Source organism: Poecilia reticulata, chromosome 4, assembly GCF_904066995.2.
Source record: "Poecilia reticulata chromosome 4, P_reticulata-male-v2, whole genome shotgun sequence".
NCBI lineage: Eukaryota > Metazoa > Chordata > Actinopteri > Cyprinodontiformes > Poeciliidae > Poecilia > Poecilia reticulata.
The window spans coordinates 12,490,866-12,513,090 of record NC_088833.1 but is presented as its reverse complement, the minus strand read 5'-3'; the positions used below and the strand labels follow the sequence as shown (position 1 = coordinate 12,513,090).

General features: G+C 38.3%; 1 protein-coding gene across 15 annotated transcripts in view; it reads right to left on the bottom strand.

Moving 5' to 3' along the window:
* The window catches only part of ptprsa (protein tyrosine phosphatase receptor type Sa), a 244,556-nt gene that overhangs the window by 145,517 nt on the left and 76,814 nt on the right, over positions 1–22,225 (bottom strand). The window contains exon 1 of one of the 15 annotated variants that reach the window (XM_081606229.1): positions 1,473–1,594. The exons of the other annotated variants lie outside the window; for them this stretch is intronic. The gene's annotated coding sequence lies outside the window, so the exon portion shown is untranslated. Of the gene's footprint in view, positions 1–1,472; positions 1,595–22,225 lie in introns of those variants that run through there. 15 annotated transcript variants of the gene reach the window in all.

Sequence of the window (22,225 nt, the reverse complement as noted above, 5' to 3'; positions counted from 1 at the left end):
AGCAACTTGTGTTATAGGCTGCATTACACGGAAGTTATCATCTAATGCATAATTTAACAGTGCAAAAAGAAAATGTTAGGTTATCATATTAAAGGACTATGGACTGAATCCAATAATTTCCAACCTAAACTTTCCTGTCTTACAATAAATAGAGCTTCAAACACAGTTGAGATGTATGACTTTCCTTCTTTTTTCTAAAGCACACAACAAATAACAAACATAGTCTAATCAAACCTGGATTTAAGTTAATCTACAGTGACAAATAGAAGCGAGAAAAATGACCAAAAATTTCTTGTAGTGTCTCAACAATACGTGTTAAGGTTTCAGGAGCAACAAAAAAACTTGCACCTTCTTATGCAAAGACATGGTAAAACCGACATATAGCACATACACACACACATACACAAGATCCTTTCTGGTTCAGTTGATTAAAAAAAGACCACTCTCTTCATTAAATGTGGTCATCTCTTTCAGGATCCCTTATTAAGGGAATAAATTGAAAATGAAGTTAATCCTAGTAATTTGCTTATAAAACTGGGCCAAATCCTATCAACAGGCTAAATAGCAGTAACTTCAATCCAATAGGCTGACTTAAGATAAATCTTTATACATATGATTAGACAAAGTCAATTTCCAGCAGCACTACCCAGTGCGCCACTACCCACTTATTTACTGAGAATGAAAAATGGGATTCATAACAATGAAAACTTGGAATATTTCAATGGATTTTTATAATTAATCGCCAGGCTAGCACAGTCCACATCATCTAGAAGGAAAGAAAAACAAGAGACTGAACACTAGGTCAAATATGCAAAAGGACCCTTTCAAAAATTTTAAGATTTTGTGGAAATCCGACTGCAGTTAATTATACGGTTGCCTTTCCAAGATGGAAGATAAACATGCAACCACAAGCAGTGAGGGTTGCACAACACAAATTTAGATGGCTGTTTGAGACTGGAGGTTTGGGGTGTGTCAATACCTCAATCAGTCAGACAGCCAGACTGCACCAAGATACACCAGAGACAAATGGATGGCGTAAAGCACAGTCTATCTTTCAACCCTGTCAGCGAGTACATTGCTGTTCCACCACCAACATCACCATTACAGTCTGTGGAAAACCACTGCTTTTTACAACCATTTTATAAAAGATTAAGAAACATGTAGCACCAAAAGTGACACTTTTACAGACGTGTAACGAAATACTTATGTGCTGGAATTCAGTTCACAGCAGACAACCTAAGAGCCAAAAAAAGAAAACTCTATAAACAGACCTGTATACTTAACCGAAAGCAAGCAAAGAAGCAAAAATAGATCAGCAAGTTACCATGTACAGTGACCTCATGTTTATGTTACAGATTATAAAAAAATTTAACCATGAACTGAAATATACCACAAAAGAAACACCCACAGGCAGGTTTCAGTTACAGTATTTTTGGCGACCAGACAATAAACCATTTTCAGCTAAAACTTACCAGATCTTTTTCTAGATAGGTATCCCACAGCCAAGCGTTAAAAAAAAGTCTCGCTTTCACTGCATGGACACACTGCAGCCCAGGCCACCTTATGTGACCTGGGTTTTGCTTACTGGCTGGTAGAAGACGGGTGAGTGGAGGGAGAAATTCAATTTGAAGGTTAAAATGTTGCAAGATCCATATTAATGTGTCCCTCTACAGCTGCTTTTTGAAACACTGCGGCCTTGTCATGAATTTCCCCACGATGGCCAGAGAAAGAGTTTGTTTGTTTGCAACAGACAGAGGGTTATTGTGGGAGACTGGCATGCATGTGGGCAAAACCCAGAAGACAAGCACCGAAGATAATGCAACTAGGTTCCAAGAAATTCGTTCTCACAAGAGTTGCATACAGTGACCACATGCTGCTTCCAAACAGGCAGCTACACCTCCTTTGAAAATTCACACAGCCTGTGCAGTATGTTTACAAAGTCAGCTGTCACTCCTTCCATACCCTCCACCCTTTGACCCTTTTACTCCCACAAATGACCTCCCCACCATGATCAACCCTCCTAACACCCACTGCACCCTGTCCTTGTGTGCTGTTGACTTGAGAATGAATATCACACTAGCTCAGAGAGAAATGGGGGAGGAGGGTTAGCAGTGTGTTCAGGTCAAAGGTGAGGGGTCGGGCAGATGGTAAACCTCTTTAGAATCTTTTTTCTTTTATTTTTTTTTTATTATTTTTACTCATAACATTCCTTCACAGCGGGGCATCTTTAGCTGGCCATCAGTCTCTGCCCGATTTAACTAGGGTGCATTCAAGTTGTTTTCCACCATATCTAGGTTTGCTTCGGAGTTACACTTATGCTATTGCATGCATATAAAGTAGTTTTGCAGGACTGCAAAGCACAAAGGTAAATTTATTCTTCAGAATTCAGAAAAGATGAAAACGGCTCCCTGTCGTTAAGCGGTGGATGGTGGTTGCTGGGTTTGTTTGTTTCTCTGCCTGCAGTGCCCACACTCAATTTAACTAGTGGTAGACTGAGTGGGGAGCTTTTCAGTTCTGCAACTAATGCATAAAAAAACCCTTCTCTGTCCTGCTGTTTTTTATTTTCTCTCCGTGTTTGTCATTTTACCACTGTGCACTCCTATGCAGTGTACTGGTCTGTTGAGTGCTATGCTGAGAGAGGTGAGGAAAGACAGCAATAACATCTGGCTTTACCTTTCAAAAAAATCAATTGTAATACTTAGCGAAGCATACGTGCATTTCTGATGAGACCCATTTTAATATCACACAAAGGCAGCAAATCCAAAGGCAGTTTTCAAGTAATGATTTAATTTAACAAACGAAATAAAAGAATCCCCATCAAGCTCCACTAACTGGAAATATTAGTCTGTTGCTGTGGAAGCTACAGAAAAAGAAAAAAAAAGAAAATTTGAAGGAATCTATAAGGAAGCAAATCCTTTTTCACATTACAGTATCTGCAAATTTTGAAATGCAGAAACTCTAAAAGAACACACAACCAGGTTAGTGTTTCCCAACCCTGGTCCCAAAGACACACTGCCCTGCAAGATTTAGACATTTCCCTGCTTTAACATGCTTGATTCAAATGATTGCAGTTCAATAAATACCTGTTTATCAACCATCAACTGAAATCAGCTGCGCTAAAGCAAGCAAATCTCTAAAACATGCAGGGCAGTGTGCCTTCAGAACCAGGGTTGGGGAAACATTGGTCTGGGTGACGGATAATAAAGCTAGGTGATGGATGTGAGTGGTACTACAGTCTGAAACAGGAGGTTGCAGAAACAAATGGATCTTTTGTACGGGGCAAAGACAAAATTGTGAATCCAGTGCCGGTGACCTGCAGAACAATAAACAGTTTTTAGAGAAAGACTGCATGTGTGAGAGACTGACACGCGATGGTCTTGGGGTAAGCTTGGATGACAGAGACTGCATTGTGTGCCTATGTGTTGGCACTGAACATTGCGCTCAGGAGAACTTTGGCAGTGATGTTTGGGCAGTGTAACTTCTGTTGTCCTTAAATCTCACAGCTTAAACCAGAATCCTCTCATTTTCAGTGAGTTGAACTACACAGGCAACAAACAAAATCGTCTTCAAACCTCTGAATGAGAGATTTAAAGGCCCTGTACCACAGGGTCTCAAGACATAGCTCAATTTTTTTTTTAAGTTCACATCTAGTTTTCTTGAATTTAAATTCACTTCTGTTTTTAAGATTAGAGGTCACTCATATTGTTTATTCAGAATTTATATTTTAACTTCTTTTAAGCTTGCAATCTTTGCTTAAAAAAGTGTAAACACATAAAGGCATTATGGAATTGTAAAGTCTTCTTAGCTTTAAGTTTGAAGTTTGGAGAGCATGCATTTGCATTAGGTTTGCACAGTATATCACAAATATTGCAAATTATTATGTGTTGGTTTTAAAGAGTCGTTTTGAATACTAATTTTGTTGGCTGCTACATTTCGGGTGTCAGAACTTGACGGCTTGGATTCCAGTGATACAGCCGACCTGTCGGCCAGAGCTCGATGCAGTAAGGGTGCACACTTGACACAGATAGGTCAAAATATCAAAAGGTCAGAGGGTTAGAAGCATTGTGACGACAGAGTGAGGAAAATGTATATTTATTGCAACTGATATATTTAGCAATGACTTCCTAAGGCTGTGCAGTTCTAACTGGTTTTCAAGTTGCATCCAGAAATTGTAATTTTACACGTGTTCAGTGCCTTAAACAATAACTAGGAAGTCTTGGAATATATATTTTAGTCTTTAGGATGAAAATGATCCAGCTAAAAAGCTGAAGAAAAAAAAAGGTGTTTCAGGTATGTCCTGGGCCAAATACTGGTATCATGGTACACTATATTTTAAAAAGGTTTGGTTTTAAACAGCAAACATCTACCCTTTCTACAGATAAAAGCATGCCAAACGAGACCAGGGAAAGTGCCAGAGTGATCTTTTTTTTTTTCTTTGAACGTATTGAGCCTACAAAACTGCCCCATTCTCCATCTGTTTCTGTCCACTAGTGGTCAGCTGGCTGAAGGAAAGGCTACTTATTTCTCTTGCTTACAGGAAAGACCAGCTGTCTGGAAACATTTTTATTTGAATAAACAGGGACAGTCATGGTGTGGAAACTAAAGTAGCTCCACCCATCACTCCTAAAGTCACACTGTTTTGATTCTGTAGACATTACAGAATCGAAACAGTTAATATAGTTTTGATATTAACTGTTTATATTGGATGAGTTAAGCAGGGATAGGATTTAACACATCACTTTTTTCTACCCTTTTCTCAAACTAATATTGACGGTTTTTATTTTTGCGATACCTACTTTTCCTTCAGGTAACATTTATTATTTCTATTTTCAAAATACGGATTTCTTTCATTCACTCATTCAAACTACAGTTGGCAAGCTATTGGGCTCTGCTTGTTCAAGCCGAACAGCATAAAGCAGTTCTTATTGTCGCAGTTACATGACGATTGTTCTTGGAGTCATGTCGTCCACCCCTTTTTGTCACATCCCCCCTGCCAACCGTATCGCCCCCCTCTCCATGTGAAACTATTGTGTGATTGGTCTGAATTTGTGGACGCGTTTACTTATGCAGGATACAACCCCAGCTATGCAACTTCCACAAGCTGGTCAAAGACAGGAATAGATAGATTTGAAAAGCAATTGTCCAAGGCTTTGAGTAAATAGATACTGAAACATTAAACTCTCGCAGCTCGGTTCTGGTCCGATGCAGTGAGCAAACGTCTCACTGACGCCTTCTGGCATGCATGTTAAGCACCTGACTGCAGGCTGGCTGATGGAGAAGGTAGCTCTGTTAATTAACAAGATCAGATATCTCTTAAGTCTATGTAGCAAATTAAAATCACATTAATTGATTTAGCTGTAAAAACGCATAGCTTATATCATTTTTCCAGTAAAATAAATTATTATATTTCTTTCCTGTCAATGTCACAAAATATTCACACTGAAAGATTGTCATAACACCTCACACCTAATTAATCCCTGTATCTGTAAGACATATCCTTCTGTCTTCTTGCTTGCCCTTTGATAAATGGTTTCAGTTTATCAAAAATAATTTTGTGATTAAACAATTTGAAGATAAACACTTAAAAATGGTTTAACACATATCTGCGTCACCAGTCGGGGTCAGAAGCACCATGTTGAGTTGGAGGCCTGTTTGAAAGGTGGAATGAAAACACGCTCCCTCTCAGACTTGTGCAGTACAAGATGGAAGCTTCACACCATAGCTACAGCGTGCCTTTAAGGGCTTGTCAACAGAACAAAATCAAAACATCAGGGGGCAGAAGTAGAACTGTAATGAGGAGATATCAAGGAGCAACAAACAAAATAATCAAAAGGGAGGATGGGGAAAAGAAAAGAAAAGAAAAGGAAAAAAAAATAAAAAATCAAGCCAGGCTGCCGTACCACCAAGCTGCTCATCTTCTTGGCGTCTGACACAGCGCTGGCTTTCATTCAAATGGAAGCCCATTTATTTATTTTTTTATTTTTTCCCACAGCTTTTTTATTTTTCTAGTTACTCACCAGGAGTGTGACGCACAACACTTTCACTTGCCCTTATTTTACATTTTGGATCACTATCATTTTGATATTATTTTACATATATAAATGTATACATTGTATATTTCCTGGACTGAAACAGATGACTGTATTTGGGCGACGCCTGTCGGTCTTGAAATGCATGCAGGCTGGAATCCAAAGCTCATAATCACAGTTAAGGGAATAGGCAGAGTTGAGAGTCACGATTCAAAGCAAGAAAAGAACAGAGGACCAAAAAAAAGAGAGGCAGAGGGAAGGAATGGTAGATGATGACAGCATTGTAGAGAGGGGGAAATTGGTATCGATATCTTTTTAAAACACAGGTTTAAACAAAGTAAGCTAATAAGCAATTACTGCAATTGATACAGAGTTTTCCGATTCTACTAAAATACAGCTGGATTGAATGTCTTTTGAAATAAAGCAAAATGTGTTCGTGTTACAAACACATGGACGAGAGCTATTTTTGTTTCACTGTATTTGTGTAAAGTTTATGTGCATAATGTGTCTGTTTGTGGTCAGTCACTTCGGTGCACCTCAAGCTATTCAGCTGTCGTCAAGCTCACTCAGCAAGAAGCGGGCTGCTCCATCTGGTCAAACGTCCCCGCTTCAGTCTTTTTCTAAGACTCCACATTTATGAATGCATGTTGTCTGGAGGTGTTTGACTACATGTGTGTGAGGCTGAGCTTCAGTGTGGATTTCTTTGGCTTTTGCTATCACATGCTCCAATGCAAATTCAAGAAAATGCACAAATGAGAATACATCTTTTCTGCACACACACACGCACACACACACACACACTCGTGCGCAAATCAGCTTAGCAGCCACTATAAAGTTAATCAGTATTCTATTCCCATTTCATCCCTTATTTCAGGCTTGTGTTTCTTGTCATGATAGCAGAAAAGCCTCTGAGGTAATTTGAAGACAATGAGAAAAAATAAGAGGATGGGGAGTCAAGTAGACAAACCCATCAGGCCCCACAGTAAGCTTGCATACTGTCGGCTTAAGACTGCAGCGTGTGCTCAGTTCTGTAAAACATATTTTGTATCAGACTAAATTAGTCGCCAGCAATAAAAATGCCCCAATGTTCCAACAGAAAAGATTTCATAAAAGAAGTGGATTATGTCTTCTTCTCAATCATTATATTACATTTTAATGCACTGCACAGTTATTACATTTCCTGCATGACCATTCTTTCTTTCCGAGGCAATTTTAAAAAGACTTTTAAAAAGGCCAAAGTTGAAGGAACACTGAAGAGGTCTCAATTGTTTTAGAGATCTCACAAAAAAATTGGAATTAAACGTAATGAGTGGGAGTACTTTCTGTGCTCCAGATATTAAGTGTAGGTTTGAAATAAGAGCATAGCAAGCGTGTCACTAACAAGGTCCCCGCAGGCCGCCGCAGCCACCTGGGCATTGCAGCGAAAGCTCGTCGTCAGGTTAAACTGGTGAGATCCAGAGCAACGACAGCGACATGCAGCATTTTCCATCGGAGTGACAGAATGTGTGAGCACAGTTGTGTGCATTTGTGGGGAGCAGGCAACATCAGAGCTGAAGTGCAGCTGGCTGCCATTTCCCTGCACCATGGAAATGTGAACCAGCTTCCCCTTCTTCACTCATTATCTGCAGCAGATAACACAGAAGGCTTTGTGCCTCCCAATACACACAAGCTACAATTTGCCCTCTGTTTCTCATTATTTCATTATCATCCCTGTCTCTCCGTCTGCATTATCTCGTTATTAATGCTTGACATATATTTCCTCTCACATCAGTGGAATTAACCTGTAATGTTTTGACTGTAAGGTGGAATGCTTTTGTTCGAATGTGTGTTGTCGTTTGTGCACAACACATGCACTTGAGGGACGAGATTCACATTCCAACCAAGGGTTAACATTTCACTGACATACAGACAGTGACAACCTCCCAACAAAAGCGCAAAACAGCTTAAAATGACCGATCATGCAGACGAGTTAAAAAAGTTCCTAGAAGCAAATGAGAGAACATCAGTAAGAAGAGAAAGAAAAAATTTATTGGATCCTCTTTTTAATATTAAAACACAAGAAAAATGTGTTTGCCAACTAAAAAATGTTGGTTTTTTTTCCTGGTTGAGATTTATTTACTTTAAACCTATTTACATCTAAATTGCAAGGACCCCTGCGCTGCAAAGCAACCAGCAAATCAACACATCATTTGGTATTTTACATGAATTATTCCTCATTCATACTTTAATCAGGCAGTGGCGGAACTGTGCTTGATTTTTCTTCCACACAAACTTGATTCATGATTTAGTAATGCAAGCAAGGGTGCAAGAGCTTTTCCATTCATGTTTACAGAGTTGTTTTTTAAATATTTTCTATAAATGTGTCATTCATACCCTTTCATACTCTGCTTGCCCTGATCAAATTCCTTTGGTCATCAGTTGTTTTCTTATAGTTCTTCCAACAATCCCCACTGGACTGCAACATCATCCTTTTCTCCTCTGGCAGAAATGGATGTCATGTCAAGCATCTCTCATATGCATGCTGTTTTCCTTGTTCTTTTTTTTGTTGTTGTTTTTTTAACATCTCTCTTTCAGTCTGCCTCTGTCTGGCTGGCTTTCACTCCTCTCTGAGAAGAGGAAGAGGAAGAAACAACTTGGTGATTTAGTCTTCACAAAGAAACGTTAGACAGGGTCAGAGCAACCAGATCACACACACACAACAGCATGATTGTGGTTTGATAAAATACAATTAAAATACAAAAAAAAATCTTAATTAAAAAGGTAATTTGATAAGAGATGTTCTATGATCTCAACCAAATCAGCTCCAGCTCTACATTTAGTCTTCTAATTAGCCTACCAAAGCACACTGAAAAAACATGAAAGGTTAATAAATAAGAAAAACTAAGGTCAAAAATCGGTCATAAAATGTTAGTGGATCACGGTAAGTCGATTTTTCGTTTGAGATTATTAATGTTTCCCATTTTTGCTGTTTTTTATCCAAGATTTTAAATGTAAAATACTGAAGAGAAATGAAGAAATGAAGAGCGTTGGAAAATCACCTAGGAAAAATACTTTGGTTCCTAGTAAAGGTTTCTACAGCCAAAAATGTACAAAAGGTACTCTCTCGTGGAGTTCCAGGAACAAAGACACCCGCACACTGTCAACAAGCCACTGTGAAACAAACAGAACTGTTCTCAAACCAAACTGTGAATCCTTCAATAAACAGTCACCGAGATGCATCCTGCTCCTCATTAAAAACAGAGGAAAGCCTGTCGCTTGGCCCTGTGGAGTAATGAGGAAACGGGAAGGTATGTAAGGTAGGGGGTGAAGGCAAGGGGAGTCCTCAAATGACATCCTGACATTTGAGCCCGAAACAAATGGATCAATCACGATTTAATTATTCATTTAACCGTTAAGTGTGGAAATCAAGGTGTTTGGGATAAAGAAGGAGAAGAAAAGCAAAAAGGAAGAGAAAATGAGAAAGAACCAACAGCACGGATGCTTATTTTTCATACTGATTATATAAAACTGATGCATTGCTGTAAATACAGTTTGTTGTAGCTATGTCTACTCAAGGACATTTCTGATCTACTATGGTTTTGTAACAGTAAACTTATAATATTCCTATGAGAGTATTTTGGTGGTACTCAATAATGAATCTGTAATAGACTTTTTCTTCATTGCACTTCTCATCCTTTAGGCTATGCTCAAGGGTGTTTTAATCTTGAAGTAAAAGTTTTTAATGCCAAATTTCTATTTATAGAGAAGTCCCAATCCACTGAATGGAATTTATAAACTATGGGACAAAATCCAGTCTGCTGATGTCAAATGGTAGAAATGTACTCATACTCTTTCAACTACAGCATCGTATTTAATTGCGGCCTATACACTCGGTGTTCTTCCAATTGTATTCAATAGAACCATGTTTGTTCTGTTCCATTCTCTTACAAATAAAGTTGGAATCTAAGCTCTGCAATCATTATTTAGACAATTTAGGGCTCGACTTTAGCAGGATCGTTCCTACAGACATTGAAAAGGATTCATTTTGTCCCCTTTTCTTTAGCCAGACAAAACTTTTGGTCAGCTAGTACTATTAATTATTAAACATTTTACATTCTTCACCCCACACAAGCACTGCCATACTAAGAAAATTGTATTGCAAGTTACCAGCGAATGTCAATACAAACTGATGGTAAAATTGAGCTGCACAGTTCACTTTGAGCAATTATTGTGCAGCAATAACAAGTAGGACAAAATGGTCAAGACTGTCTACATGTGAATGTAACTCCCAAGGAGAAAATATGTGTTGTAGAAATTGATTGTTCTGTCGCTACTTGATTTCCCTTAATTTATTTTTTATATGTAGCAACATTTACAATAACTGTGCTTTCATAAAATGTGATTGAGAATGGAAATTGGACTGAGCAGATGGTTTGGAGTAGAAATTACTTTTGAAAACTTTGGGCAGCATTTTTCAACTTACCATTCTCTGTCAAGTTACTCTTATGAGAAATTCAAAGGGCATGGTTAGCAAATCTTAAGATGCAAAGGGAATCAAGAATCAGAATGTGGATAAACCACAGAAATAGCAGAGCTACCCAATTAGCACAAAAAAACTCCAACATAATCGGTAATGTTAGCAACTATTTTGTGTTTGAGGTAAATTTTATTTCTAATTTTCCAAATAATATTAATATTGTTTTAAACCAGTTTGAAAGTGCCAACTTTACATTAAATTATAATTTACAAAATCATGCAAAGTTGGCACTTTTAATGGACTTTTAATGCAACTTTTAGAGCAATTCTGCATTAAAAGTGTCATTATTTACCGAATGACACTTCATGACAACAGTCATAAACATTCATAAAGACTCCTTTATGTTCATGACAGGTGTTATGTCATAGTTATGACAGTGTCATGTCAGTCTTGCCCACACCCCTACAAATAAAGTGTTACCAAAAAAAGTAATGAATCATGACAATTTTTTGCTTTGAATTTTGGCATAAATACTGGAGTCTTAAAAATGTCCCTTGAGACTTTCGCCAGGCCATGACAGCCCAATGCCTATTTGGAGATATTCTTTTCAACATGCAGTCAGAAAACACATTATGTCTTGTGTCGCAACAGCCCCTCCGTTTTCAAGAAACTCAATATGCCTGTTCACGAACTCCCTCCCAACCTCTTGCATTCCACAGATAGAATGGATGGCCCTGCTTCGGTTGACATTTTAATGAGTGTGTGTGGGAAAGTGGGTCCAAGAGAGTGGCGATGGAAGGGCACACAGAGGCCCAGCCCCCATTCGCAGACATAAAGCCCCACTGAGTGCAAAGGATAAACCTCTATGCAAGCATGAACACACACAAAGACACATGAACCAGTCATATTTGACACACATATGTGTGATTTGGCACACATGCAAAGTCATCAACAGACCACCCCCATCTATTACATAAACAGTCTCCTCAACCTTTTGTAAAAGACTTTATCCTAAATGCCAAGGTTATGCACTAATTTCCACTTTATAACCCCTGTAAATGACTGGACAACAGCTAAACTTGAAATAAGCCACTGAGAGAGAGAAAAAAAGCCATGTTTTGATGCTTATAATTAGAACATGATTTCAATGCGGTGCAGACCATAAAAGCCTTAAAAATGTTAACAATATTATCCATTTAAAACTCACACTGGATCAACATGGTGCTTAGATAACCCAAAGGCTAGGTTAAGGGTGGATTTCTTCTTGGTTTCAAGGTTGAACAATGTTGGCTCTGGCCACAAATATGAGAGTACACATATGAGAGCATACATTTGAGAGTATCCCACGTATTTCAGTTTGAGTTCATCCACACAGACTACATGTCCATTCTTAATTCTGTCTAGGTTATAATAGGTTTAAAAAAATTCACTTTTTTTACTTACAAAGATTTGAAATGCTAAACTGATTTAAAATTAATATGCAAAGCCTAGTTTGTATCAATCTTCTTTATGTCACTTTTCACATCTCTTTACAATGTTTCTCATTTTAATCTCAATCACCATCTACATTTGAGAAAACACGAATTATGGAAACATCAAGTAAGAATATAATGTTGAGTAATATACATACTTGATAAGATCCAGATAATGAGATATTTTACACAATAACTTAGGGGGAACCCATAGATCGTTAGTCTAAGCAGTGGCCGATTATATTAACCTTTTATAAGAAGTGTTTGCATATGGAAAGAGAAGTAGAAGATGGGGTTTGGAGAGCGAGAACTGCAGTACAGCTGATGGGTTGAATTAATGAGATTGTAGGTATCTGCATGGCTGCACATTTTGACTGGGCTCTGGATGAAGACAGAGTAAGAGAGAGAGAAAAGAAGAAATAAAACAGAGAAAGAGAGACAGGGAGAGAGAAAGGGAAGAAGAGAGAGAGAAAGAGAAAAAGGAAGATAAAGCAAAAAAAGTGAAGTAGTGAGTAGTGAGGGGGTCAGGGCAAGCAAAGAAGGTGAATAACGGACACAAGCACATGTTCCCATTGAAAGCCTCTCATCTCCAACTCCCCAGTTATAACCTTCAATTAACCTTCCTCCTGAATACAAGAGTGTATGAGTAGTCTGGGTAGGTGTGAGTGTCTGTGATTGTGATGTGCTGGCATATTCTCCTGTGCATGTATGTATGTGTGCGTGAGAGAGAGAGAGAAAGAGAGAACACAGTCTCACTGACTCCGATGCATCTGTTTTTGCTCAGCTGAAAATCGATTTTACCTACCCCCACTTTTCTGCACGCATCTGAGCCTCATTGAAATTCAAAACACTCAAAACACACAAATCTTTATTAGTTTAGTGTTGCTGAGCTCTGGATACCCAGTAAAAAAAAAAAAGCAAGAAGGAAAAAAACAGACTGGACACACATGGAGACACTAAAACACCAGCAACATGTCAATTCAAAGGCAGCTGGATGAGTTCCAAACCGTAATCACTGTGTGCAGTAAGATTTTTTACAAAGGTCGAGGCTAGACTGCATGTTTGCATCAGTTTTGCTGGTTGTCCCCCTCAAAAGGACTGCATGTTAATGCCAAACCAAACAGCTTGGAGGCTTCGGCTACAAATTTGAATGTTGTCCTCAGCAACCTCAAAGCAATGAGTGATTCGTTAAAAGCTCTGTTGAATAAAAATAGACCGCAACTAAGATAGTTGTAAAGAATGGACAGCGAATAAGTCTATTAAAACATGGTTGAGTGAGTTTGGTGTAGAAGAACTTTGGCTTGTGCAGAGTCCTAACCTCAACCAAAACAAGGCTGCAAGCCAGGACTGTTCATTCAATATCAATGTCCTTGTAACTTGTCCTTTAAAGAGTAATGAATGATATTGAAATGATGCAAAAAAACACAACGCTACGATATTGTTCATCAATGTGACTTTAATTGTTGATGCAGGGATAAGCTTTCATCATTCGCCCCAACATGAAGGTAAATGCTTTAAGCTTCCTACATCTAGGTTTGAGACCATTATTTTCAAGAAAGGAAATAGTGCTTCAATTAAGGGTTGCACTGTCTTGACGTCTTGTTGAGCTTACCAATAATAATCTGCCTTGTTAGATTTAAGAACCTTCCCTTCACTTTCAAATTGTTTATGTGGCAGAAATTTGGGTACTTTGTGTAAAAAGGAAACAGAGTAATGGGAGAAAAAGGAATGATTAGTAAGCATAGTGAGAACACAACTGGATAAATAGTGACAAATTAAAGTTAGCTCCACATCAGCATTTGCGCATCAGCAGCGAAATTAAAGTGCTGTTTCACTTTTTTTTTATGACTGGATTTAATTTAATTATTTTTAGTTCAGCCTTTAAAATGTTGAACTGGATCCACTATGAACAGATATTTTAGTCTTTTAGTTATTCGTTGTGGGGTTTTTTCACTGTTTTTCTGACATTAAGTCCACCCTAGAATTAGGGAAGCGTAAAAACTGCAAAATGTGGACAAGTCATACCTGAAGCAATTCATCACCCAAAGCAGTAAAAGTACCTTTTTCACACGTTGGAACACTCCACTCTTTTCACATTAGAGAATGTAAGGGTGCGGAATAATTAAGGAACAAGGGAGAAGGTGGAAAATGCTCAAATGAGACAACAGGTTGGTCTTTTTTTTTGTTTTTAAGACAATATTTAGCCTGTTGCTACACTCTGCTTCCTCAATACTAAAAATAGCAAGTTCTAGCCTGTGTATGCGTTTGTGAGTGCACACTCAGCATAGCAGCACACAAGGAAGGTTGAATAGAAGCTAATGAAGGCTGTATAAACAGTGAACATCTGTGCAAGCCTATCCGAACTACGAAAACATACTAGGCTGTGGAGGGTGCATGTGCGTGTCTATAAATTTTGAAAACCACACCCAGCTGAGTTTCACTCCCTTCTCTATCCAATAACCAACCGAGTCTGCCCATCCCCCTTGTTCTGCATTCCACTAGACTTGAGGGGCCCCGAATAGCTTCCTGACTGCTACTTTATGCCGTTCAGACACCCACCACTTGAAGCACACATGCTCGGTTTATGTTGGTAAATAGGGATTTAATAGAGAGCAACTGTAGGCCCACAGGACACTTAAGTACAGTCGGAGTGCTTACAAGCACATGTATGTACTTTGTGTATCTGTGTGTTTGCACAAATCTACAGTACCCAAAAAAAAAAAAGGTGCTGCCTATTGACGGGAACCAGATGCAAAGACGTGCGTGTCAACATTCAGATTTGTTGGAGTTTATTCTATTTCACAACCATTTAAGCAGCTGTGCACAAACATTTTCAGCCATATTTCAGTCTTGACTGATCTGCTTTTGCAAGTATCTTGGCTCAAATGAAAATAGAGCATGATTTGTTTGTCTGACTTTGTGAGAAACTCTGTGGCTGCCTGTTGGATTTCAGCAGCATGCTGACATGTTTGCAGTTTGCGCATCTTACATAAAGGATGTTGGTCCAAATATATGGTAAAGAATAACGTCCAGAGATTCACTTTGTAAAATGGAGAATCCTAAGATCAAAATATGTGACTGAAGAATGAAAGAAAAGAGCAAAAGTAGGCTGAACATATACATGTTCACCAGACCTGGACCATGAATAAAGGGGGCATTATATACAGACAGGAGGGACATAATTTGCTGTAATAGACTGAAGATAATTGGCCATGTGCATGTGAAAGTGTGGGTATGTCTGTGTGTGATTGTATGCGTGCATGTGTTTGTGTGGTAACTTCTGGGCTTTGCATTACAGTGTTTCGAACTCCAGTCGGACTGAAATCATTGTAAGCCAAATATTCAAGGACCGACTTAAACAACAAGTATCCAAATATAATTTTTTGTTAGTGTAGTATTTAGTCTGTCTTTATTTTAAGAAGGTAAACCTTATGTTACAGCAACTGCCCATTCTCTTTCACAAACACAGTGGAATGGTGCATATATGCCTTTATTCAAAGGAGAAACACTAGAAAAACATTTGAATGTTGGCAAGAATTCTGTTAGAACTGGCTAATATGCTTTACAAAATCAGTAATCATACATTGGCCACATATCTTTGATCTGAATGAATGCAATTAAAATTCTAATTACATTTGTAAAACAACAATGTAACACCAACATTAGAGTGCAAAGTAAACAAAAATAGCAAAAGAAAAAGGAAAAAAAAACTTAATGCAGAGAGCAAAAGCAGCTATGATATCCATATTTCTCTAAATCTAATTCAGTGTGAATAAAACAACATTTTCTTTTGACTGTGCTACCACAGAGCCTCCACTTTATATCTCTGAAAGGTAGCTGAAAGAAGTGCACTATGAGGATCAATAAGAGGGACTACAGTACAGGTAAGCTTTGCCTGCAGCCCTAAAAAATATGGAATGGAATAATTCTCTTTGAAATACTGAAAATCAACACTTCAGTCAAGGCCAGTTTCATAGAGAGCTAAAGTTACACAAAGCATTTAAAAGCGGAGATATTTGGATCAAGCGTAATTTCAGAAATTGAACAACATATATGGTATATGTACTGTGCTTTTTTTGGTTTCCCTCTTAATCTGAAAAAGACAACCTCAGCAAATGCTACTTTTGCATTTGTCTATTAGGAGATCATTTGGTTGCCAACTGGGATTCCTACATTTGTAAGGTGGGGTAGCACTTGTTCCTGTAATCAAATTGTGTCCTTTAGCTACTTTGCTGCTTGAGCACCATCCAGGGTATGGAGCATAGAGAGAAAAAGGAGTGGGACAGAGATCAGATCAAGTGCTTCAGCTGAGGAATTCAAGAGGGAAAATAAAGCTGAAGTGAAGAAAAACAAAGGGCAGCACAGGAAAGAGACAGAGCGAGAGAGAAAATCAATAGCTTGCCTTGAGAAGAGGCCTACACCAAAGGTGCAATTATGCTAAAAGTGCTTTGCTTATGTGGCAGCAGTCTACAGAAATTTCAGAACTGGGTGTTGGAGCTAAATTAAAACATTATGATCCTGGGGAGTAACAACTTTAAACTCATTTATCCAGAATATGCTATCCCACCTCATATTTTTGGTGTTTTTATAGAAATACAGTCTGACATTATGGCCAACAATAGGCCTTTGTATATGTGCTTTTTGCTGACCCTTTATGCCATTACTGGCCCCAAAAGATTTCTTTGCCGCAGAGCTTGGTTGGATTCAAATGGTCTATTTTCAATTCCGTCTAAAGCAACATGTTAGTAATATAGTAGTGCTGGAGTGCCTCAGCCCCATTTCTCAGAAACAACATTGAAGCCCTTCAGGACGAGTCTCTGAAATACATTCATGCTGTTATTTAGGAGCAACAATATGAAGTTTTTGACGATCATAAACAATAGAATCAGAGCAACAATTTAAGACATGTCCTTTAAACACTAATCCAAAACTACATTAAAAAGTGTCTGTGCTTTAAGACATGCATCTGGAGACCACGTGAAAACAGATGGTGATTCATAACAACTACTGGAGTACAAAGCCAAATAACACCACCACATGAAGGGATCTAGTGGAAAATCACACAATTTCTTACCCTTCTACAGCACTGTGGAGCACCACAGGGCTTTTAAATATTGCAAGCCTAAAGAAATAGTTGTGTGAATTTAGCAAGGTTAGCATCAGAAAAAGGCCGCCATACTCTCCGGCTACACGCAAACCTAAAATTGTAAGCAGCTGTTCCATTTTCTTTAAAGAATCCCACCTACTTACTAGAGACAGCCCAGCTATATTCTTACACTAATCCAATCAGCGGTCTTCTATGAAAGACCAACTTGTTCAACACTGTAAAATTTGCCATTTGCCAAAGCTGCAGCCTGGTGTGAAATTTGAGCTTATGTGTGAAGGACAAGTTGACACTCACTGCCAGTAGAGACAGCCCGTGTCTTAGTGAGAGTTTTCAAACTGCATTGCATTGTGTTTCATTTGCTAATAAACCACCACAGTCTGATTTGAGACAGGACAGAGACGCTGAGAGGGAGCTTGGTGGCAGCAAATCATGTTGATTGAAAGCTCGGCTGATATTTACTCAAAGGAAGACAGAAACTTGACATCAAGAGGTGTCGTCTGATTTCTTAAGGAGCATAAGGTGATGAGTCGGTCGTTGCTAAAAGATGAAAAGCATACAGAAGCATAATTCACCTTGTGTCAACAACACTGCAAACCAGCATGACATCCCAGGGAGTGCAAAAAAGAAAACATTCTGACAAGATGACGTACAAGGTATCATGTTGCCATGTTTGCGTGCAAGAAGGGTTCAAACAGAACTAAACAAGCCTGGTACAGATGCAGCTATTAAGAAACAGAGACCTACCAGAACTGCATGTGACCTGTTAGCTCATAGCCTTTAGTCTATTCTCACTCACAAAGAGGTCAACCAAAGCAAGTCAAAATGACATAGACCTGGACAACACCAGGCGGTGGAGGCAATGTTAGAGTACAATATTGAAGGCTAGACAAATATGATTTCTTAAGAAAAAAAGAGTTGTGTTCTTATTAAGATTGAAACACTTGCAATTATAAATAGCTGACCAAAGCTGTCACTAGCATTTTGTTTTATCAGACATGAAGTCACTGTGAGTTACACAGCAGATTTTAAATTTTATCAGGCGTCATAGAAAAAAATATTATCTTTATCTGAATGCAGAAGATGGCGGAGCTTTTAATTCTGCAAGGTATACAAGGGCAACATTTGCACATTTAATGATAACAATATATGTTAGAGTTGATTACAAATTGGTGATGTTCTTGCATAGTATTGAGATGATGGGTTGCTAATAAATTGATTTGTTGCTATAATGCTTTCTCCACTGTTTGGGACTGTCATATGTGTCAGGCACGGGCCTCTACTGCAAAGGGACTTTGTCCAATAAGCTGTTTTGGCTCCAAAGTGTAAATCTCCAACATTGGGACTGATGCCAAAAATATTTTGTTTTAAACAAAATATTTTTTGTTTAAAACAAAACAAATATTATTAATAGTAATATTTGTGATATTACTATTACACAGATTATTGGAATTAACATATATTTGTCATCAAATGTGCAATTCCCACATTTCATTGCACCTACATTTGTGTAACGCTGCTTTTCAGGAGTGGTACATACTTTTTGCAAGCTTATTGTGTTGTTCCATTAAATGCAGCTGCTGTCTTTTGTGGATTATTTCTCTATTTATTGGGCTACAACCCACATTATCACATGTCAAACACACATTTATTTGTTAATGTTCTTTATGTGAGCTTGAAATCGAATAAAGCAGTGAAAAGCCAACTGAAGATTGGTGCAATTTGCAAATGATCATGGTTACACCAAACAACAAAATGTGGTTTGTCACAGCAGTAACAAAATATTGCTTTCCTTTCATTTTCAGGTCTTTTCTTTCCATCATAGTTTAATTTATTGTTTCTTCCTTCTCATACACACACAGCTCCTTCTCTCATGTTTTGATACTCTCTCTTTCAACCTCAGAGTCGTCTCCTTTTCAGAGTAGGCAGCCTTGGTCTCAAAGGATCCCTTCTATCTGCCCCTCCTCCTCCACATCGCTCTCTTACTCCCTCTCTACATATTTCTCTCTACTGCCCTCCTTCCAGGATAAAAAAATAAAATAAATCAAACCATTCATAAAGCACACACACATGCACACGCAGGCACACGCACACGCACACGCACACACACAGAATTGTCAGCATTCTTTCTCTCTCCTTTTATGTCTCCCTTTTGTCTCAGCTCCTAGTGTTGCATGCCCACACCGCCTGAACTAAGTGGTCAAGTGCATGAAATCTCTTTGGCTAACAACTTGCACCGACTCATGGAGGCTGAGTAAAAATATCTTGAACATTTGGCAGCTATTCAAAGCTAAGGAGAGGAGGGGGTACTTTGGAACACTTTGGTTGCTAGTGGGCAAAGCTTTAAACTCTTGAAAACATTTTAAGCACATCTGATTACATATGCAGAGTAAAAATTTAACAAAACTGGATTTGAAATTGAGTTGTGGCTTGCGTGGTCATCGAAGGTCAAGAGTGCACTCTCATTTATTCGCAACATCAGCGGCTGACTGTCGAAGAGAAAATTTAAGTCGAGAAGACGAAAGTTTCTGACATAATGACAAGTGAAGATGTGGGGGGTGGGGGGTATTGGCAGGTGGTAAAAATAAAGGCCACAGGCTGCAGGGGAATCACAAACAAATCGTCCAGGAAGCTAACACATCAGTTATACTAAACGGGTTCTCTTTATGACAGAGATGAATCACCTATTGTTCACCCCTCATGTTTCCCAAAAACATTCCCCCCCCTCACACAAATCAACGCACACATAGCATTGCAGCTCTAAGTTTTCCACACAACTTCTCATGCACAGATGGCTGCCAGTGGAAATTCTGTAATTATCACAAACTAATGGAGACATTTGAGATAGCAAGATTCAGCTATTAGTGTGGAAAGCATCAAGTAGATGTTTCAATTACAATCAGTGTAGAAAAAATTAAAGGTGGCTAAATGGGTTTAAAGACACTAAAACATTGTTGAAACACTATTTCGCTTGGCGTAAACTACCAAAAGTTCATTTTCCCTGTGATGCAAGCAATTTCATTTGATGTATGCTTATTGTCCTGCTGCCATCAAATTCAGTGGCTGCAATATAATAAATCAGAGGTTTCGCAGATGTTGAGCGGGATATTATGTGTCACTTTAAGCAGGGTTTTCAAGATCACATTGTAAAGAGCCTTACTCACCAATCACAATAAAAGTTCTCTCTATAACAATGAACCACTGGGGTCAAAACTATGCAACCATGACTCCACACGTGGATTTTGGTCTCTGGGTTCCATCTTGTTGACAAAAGTAATGCTTAAGACCATCACTGAGCAGCTGCAGTCCTCCTTGGATATGCACAAGATCACACATGAAACTATGTAGGCCCCACAAGCTGTCAGAGACACAAAAAAAAATACACACAGATGGAGACATCTTAGGTTACGAATATATCTTCACAGTCTCCCAAACTGATTCTTTGTGCTGTAAAGTCCACACAAAAGGGAGAAGGAGGCAGGAAGGTGGTCAAAGTACTTTTTGTGGAGGAAAAAAAAATCCCACTTTGAAGTAAGCGACAGCACTTGAGCTGAAGGAAAGCAGTCAACTTCAAATACTAGACCAGGTTTCTCAAGGTTCCTTTAGGCTTCTTTTTAAGAAATGCACTATATTTCACTCCTCTCTGCTGGAAAGCCACATATTTTATTAGAAGGAAAGAATAAAAAATAAAGTTTCTTCCTTTCCTCTTACAGAACACTTATGTTACATATTTATTCTAGGCTAAACAAATATTGAGATTTTACCAAAATTGTCAGACTTAAACCAGCAAGGCATAACTAATGAGAATGAGAATATAAAAGTGTTTTGACCAATGCATGTTGCAGATACAAACATTTTAATAGTTAAAATGTTCCTAAAAATGTATTCTTTTGAAGTGTGGTATAACAAACAAGCTACCTAATGTAACCAGAAAATGGGGCACAGGATCTTATGTAACATGTGGAAATGTACCTCAAAAAGGAATAAAAAATAATAATAAAGGCAATGATGCACTAAGATGTTGGTTGATGTATTAAATTTTGTTTTCCACACTGTTCACAAAATGCTGCCATTGAAAAAAAGTAATAAAGCTTCTCCAATATTAAGGCAACTAAATTATCCAGCTAGATTTGATCAAAACTTTAAACTTTAAAATTACTTATTTTCTTCCTTAAAAACAACAGCCTTAAACTCCTTTTTTGACTCCTCTATGTGATTGAGTCTATAAACATTATTCGTTTTAAATGCATTTCTGTTTAATGCAAGTCAGATTTTCTTAATAAGCAATAGAATCAGTGGACAAGACCTTTGTTGAAATGTCTTCAAAAACAGGTTGTTGTTGTTTTTTCATGGAGGTAAATAATCAGGTTTAATCAGTTGCATAGAATTATTTCTTTGCTTTGTCTCATCACACTGAATAAAACCACACTACATCAAACTACTAGCCTTGTAAAATCTCGCCCCCTATTCTATGTTTTGTTTCGTAAAAAGGGTCTGGATCCTCAGCTATTGTTAAGGCAGAATAATTCTAATGCAACTGTAGGGCCCAGACGCCTCTAGAGGGGTATGAATACTTATCTAAGTGCCAGTTTAACGGAACAGGAATACATGAAAAATCAGCTGTGACTTGGTGCTTAGATAGATGCAGCCAGCTGGGACAAACTGAACAGGACTACAGCAGATAACTGGCCGACTTATCAGTCTCTACCCCACGCCCCCACACACTCGAGCAGACAAAAGATGATTCCCCAACTGACTACTGTTCAGAACAGTGCATATTGATAATAAGGTATATCAATGAAATATCTATTTAGGGCTCTCACCACCTTGGTAATACCCATGATTATGCTATGTATCCGTGATAGAGCAGGAAAGAACTACGGAACTAAAGTACAATCTTTATCTTGATAACATTCAAGGTATTTAACTAAGATCTGAATATTACAATATAATACAGAATCCAAGTATAAAGGTGAATTGCACCATGTTGAAAAAGCCTGATCTGGTGCGTAAAATTTGTCATTTTCATCAAACCTTTGGCATCCTCCATATACACAAAGCCAGAAAACTTTGTTTGATGTCCAGCAGTTTCTCAGGTGTGTACTGTGCCCAGAATCTCAACCGTGAGGAAGAAAGGTGAACGTTGTCTTGTGGGTTCAATCCA